This window comes from Bubalus kerabau, chromosome X (assembly GCF_029407905.1).
Source record: "Bubalus kerabau isolate K-KA32 ecotype Philippines breed swamp buffalo chromosome X, PCC_UOA_SB_1v2, whole genome shotgun sequence".
Lineage (NCBI taxonomy): Eukaryota > Metazoa > Chordata > Mammalia > Artiodactyla > Bovidae > Bubalus > Bubalus kerabau.
Window position 1 is genome coordinate 104,217,559 of NC_073647.1, and position 5,053 is coordinate 104,222,611.

The following is a 5,053-nucleotide window of genomic DNA, read 5'->3' on the forward strand; positions in this document are numbered from 1 at the left end:
TCTGAGGGATAAGAAATATCACATCTCTTTGTACATCAGAGTTAATTCTATTTTGAACTCCCAATCCCATAAGTACAGAGGGAAACTCAACCTGTGCTTTTTGGGACCCCTGACTCATAGTTGTACATCAGTTCTGGAATTTTATACACACAAGCACATGGCAGTATGGCCCTCCAGTCATCAAGCCATTTGCTTACACTGGTAAATGTTGAGATATCCATTGACCCCTGTTCTGGTGGGAAAGATCCTCTGGAGAAGGAAATGGTAACCCACTCCAGTATTCTTGCCTGGAGAATCCCATAGACAGAGGAGCCTGGCAGGCTACAATCCAGGGGGTCACAAGAGTTGAACACGACTTAGCAACTAAATCATCAACACAAGGGCCCTTCAGGTCCAGCAACACTCTGATGCTTTTGTGAAAAATTTTTGATTCTGGTTCCAACTTCCCAGATTCCCTACCTCATGACTTCTCACTAGGGCCTTCCCCATACGCTGCCTAGAAGCCAGGCCGGGCTCTGCTGCTCTGGAATTCACAGAGCTCTTTCTCTTCTTCCCTTACACTGGAGAAATCTCTTTTTTTGATCTGAGAAAAGCCTCTCTCCTTTTTATTTCTTCTAAGATGTTTTTTCTTTACTGGCAATTTTTTCCCCTCCCTCTGGGGCTCAAAGCTCTTGTGAACAAAAGTCACAAAGTGTTGTGGGAAATGTCAATTTTCTGCCCTTCTACAAACCTCCTGGTGGCCAAGAGGGCCAGAACCAGCTACCTGCTTAAGTGAAGAAAATAAAAGGAGGAATATATGGAGAGAAAAATATATACAAACACATTAATCTCTTAAAGTATTATCCAACTATAGAGCAACAGGAACTCTCATACATCACTGGTAGAGGTTTAAATTGGTACAACCTCTCTGGTAAATTTACAGTATCTATTAAAGATGAACATATACATGTCAGAAATATCATCATTAAGTATATAGCAAGTATAAATGAATGCTTTTGGCCACCAAAAGACATGTATAGGAGTGGAGTATTCGTAGCAGCACTCTTGTTTTTTTTTTTTTTTTTTGAAGGGGGACAGGAGTCACTTTTTTATTGGCTTGGTGTGGGTTCTGCAGTAGAGACGCTTTGGGTTTAAGAGCATTCTGCTGTTTCCTGTCTTCTTTCTGCAACTTCCCCTGCTGCCTGAGCTGCCATGCCTGTAATCCAGCATCCATTTCCTGTGAAAGCAGTACAACTCCTCTCGCAAACTTTTCCCTTTGAGTTTGTCTTCAAAGCTGGCCTTTCACTGGAGGAGAAGGGCGGCCATCCACCTAAGATCAGTCTGGGAGCTCCGTAAGGGGCTGGTAGCCAGAGGGGCTGGCAGCAAGGTCCTGCTGGAGTTGCCGCTGGCTGCCCATGTGAGCCTCGGGGCTGCAGTGCAGCCTCAGGACACCCAAAGCAGCCATGCTGAGGCACAAGAGCCGAAAGTGGGCGCGGTCTCGGTAGCCAAGGGCGATGCTGTGTGGTAAGCTATAGCAGCAATATCCCAATGTTTATCAACCATAAAATAGATAATATACCATACAATGGAATATTATACAGCAGTGAGAATAAAACAATGTGCAACATGATTGACTCTCACGAATATAATGTTGAGCTAAGGAAATTAGGCTCAAGAAAATTATACAGTATGATTTTATTTATACAAAAAGTTTTTTAAATGGCAGAGACAAGCTGTGGTGTTGAGAGTCGGTATAGCGGTCACCTACGAGAAGAAGGGAAGGGGTAGTATTTTAAAGGAAGCACAAAAGAGGGGCTTTGGGATGCTGTTAATGTTCTGTTTATTGACCAAGGTAAGTCCAGCTTGTGATAACATCAGTAATACATTGGGCTTAAGACATGGAAACACTCTAAATATCCATCAGCAGATGAATAGATAAAGAAGTGGTACATATATACAATGGAGTATTACTCAACCATTAAAAAGAATGAAATAATGCCATTTGCAGCAATGTGGATGGACCTGGAGATTGTCATGTGTTAAGTGAAGTAAGTCAGACAGAGAAAGACAAATATCATATGATATCACTTATATGTGGAATCTAAAAAGAAATTATACAAATAAACTTATATACCAAATAGAATCACAGTCATAGGAAACAAATTTAACCTTTACCAAAGGGGATAGCGGGGAGGGGGAGCGATATATCTGGAGTTTTGGATTAACATATACACATTATATATAATAAAGAGCTTCCCTGATGGCTCAACAGGTAAAGAATTTGCCTACAATGCAGGAGACACAGGAGATATGGGTTGGATCCCTGGGTCAGGAAGATCTCCTAGAGGAGAAAATGGCAACCCACTCCAGTATTCTTGCCTGAAAAATCCCATGGACAAAGGAGCCTGGCAGGCTATAGTCCAGAGTCACAAATCACAGAATCACAGTCATAGAAAACAAACTTATGGTTACCAAAGGGGATATCAGGGAGGAGGAGAGATAAATCAGGAGTTTGGGATTAACAAATACACACTACTATATATAAAATAGGAAAAACTACAAGGACCTACTGTATAGCATAGGGAACTATAGTCAATATTTTATAATAACTTATAATGAAAAAGAATCTGAAAAAAGAATATATATATATATATATATAAAACTTTGGTATATAGTTGAAATGAACACAACTTTGTAAAGTAATTATACTTCCATAAAAATGCATTAAAATAATATATTGGCTAATGATTTTGTGTTTTTGTGTATACAGCCAATAAAAAGTAGAAAGTTGAATTAAAAAAAAAAAAACAACCTGTCACACCAATTAGCTGACTATAGCAATAATCCAGGTGGTAAAGAATAATGGCCTGAATAATTTAAGATTGTGTAAATAAGGAGGGAGAGTGAGTGAAAGTCACTCAGTCGTGTCCGACTCTTTGCAACCCCATGGACTATACAGTTCATGGAATTCTCCAGGCCAGAATACTGGAGTGGGTAGCCTTTCCCTTCTCCAGGGGATCTTCCCAACCTAGGGATCGGACCCAGGTCTCCTACATTGCAGGCAGATTCTTTACCAGCTGAGCCACAAGGAGGGAGAAGCATGGATCAATGAATGACTGGATGTGAACAGCATAGAGGGAAAGGAGTCAAAGACAAAGCCCAGGATTTGGGCTCGGTTGTTCATTGCTGTTCAGTTGCTAAGTTGTGTTTGACTCTTTGCGACCCCACGGACTGAAATACTCCAGGCTCCCCTGTCTTTCACTATCTTCCGGAGTTTGGTCAAATTCATGTCCATTGAGTTGGTGATGCTATCTAACCATCTCATCCTTTGCTGCCTGCTTCTCCTTTTGCCTTCAATCATTTCCAGATCCAGGGTCTTTTCCAAAGAGTCAGCTCTTCGCATCATGTGGCCAAAGTATTGGAGCTTCAGCTTCAGCTTCAGCAACAGTCATGACAATGGGTTTGGACAACTAGGTAAATGATGGTGGGATTAGTTGAGATAGGGATCATTGGAAGAGGTAAGACTAAAGTGAATGAATAGGTAATGAAGTCTGATTGGCACATAATGAGCTCATAAGGTCTATGGGACATTTATGTGGAGAGGCAGTGTGGCATAGGGTTTTAAAAGTGAGGGTTGATTTTTGATTCTGGATATAATGTAATAAACACACACCTCTATATCTGCCACACACCTCTTTATCTGCCACTTAGCTTGACTCTAAAACTTGTACAGAATACATGAGCAACTCTTTGAGAACTCAATACATATCAGCAGACAGATCAGAGAACTATAGAAATAAAAGTAACACCAAACTGGTGGAGAGTTTACCACTTTTGTTCCTCCAGCATCTCCCACCACAAACTCAACATATTTTAAAAACTGGAAGTGAGCACAGTGATGCAAAAGGACCTAACTGAAGCAGAAGATATTAAGAGGTGGCAAGAATACACAGAAGAACTATACAAAAAAGATCTTCACGACCCAGATAATCATGATGGTGTGATCACTCACCTAAAGCCTGACATCCTGGAATGTGAAGTCAAGTGGGCCTCAGGAAGCATCATTACAAACAAAGCTAGTGGAGGTGATGGAATTCCAATTGAGCTATTTCAAATCCTGAAAGATGATGCTGTGAAAGTGCTGCACTCAATATGCTAGCAAATTTGGAAGGAGGAAGCCGCTAGTTTTGCATGGAGGAGCAGCAAAGGGAAATCCTAAGCTCCAGACAGAGTGCAGGACACACATGGGTACTCTCTCCCCCTCCCCTTTTTTTCTGTTCTCTAGTGCCCCAGTCACCAGGTAGTCCCACGGTGGGGGTGGAGGCAGAGGCAAGGAGCAGCCGGAAACGGGAAATGGCAGAAGCCAGAATTCTGAAGAACTTTCCTCTCTCTTCAATACACCTGCAGCTCTAAGAGGGAGGGGCCCAAACCCAGGGCTTTCTTTTTTAGTCTCTGTCTACCCCTTCCTTGTCCACTCCTAGTCCCAGCACAATTCTGGACATGGGTTCTTTCTAGCCATGAAGGAACCATGAGAACCAAACATGGAAGTCTGGGAAACTAGGAAGTACTGGAACTCAGGAAAGCTGCCAATAAAGCTGTTTACTCTCGACCTCTGGGTGCATTTTAACTGCTCCCAATTAGCATAATGCAGATGGAAAACTGAACTAACAGTACTTTGTGAAGGCCCAAATAATGACTCTTGGTTGGTGAATATATAGGAAAGACCTGCTTAGTGGTGCACAATTTAAAAAACCCTAACTGAAGTTGGAAACACAGCCTCCAGAAGGAACAAAACAAAAATGACAACATTATTCATAGGAGGGAGTGAGGTGGGATGACTATAAAGGGAGAACACCAAGGTGTTTAGGGGGATGATAGAACTGTTCTGTATCCTAGAACCAAAAATCAAATGAATAATAGTTTTAAACATAAAGTGAAAAAATAAAAGTGAAGGCCCTGGAGCCAGACCGCCTGAATTCAAATTCTGGAACCGTACATACTAACTGTGTGACCCTAAACAAGTTACCACCCCACTGGGCTTCAAGTTTCCTCATTCATTAAATAGCGACAATCA

The 5,053-nt window shown here is 41.7% G+C and overlaps 1 pseudogene; it reads right to left on the reverse strand.

The window, feature by feature from the left end:
- Positions 1–1,130: 1,130 nt before the first annotated feature.
- Positions 1,131–1,444, reverse strand: LOC129640335 (39S ribosomal protein L52, mitochondrial-like; annotated as a pseudogene).
- Between the last annotated feature and the right edge of the window lie 3,609 nt (positions 1,445–5,053).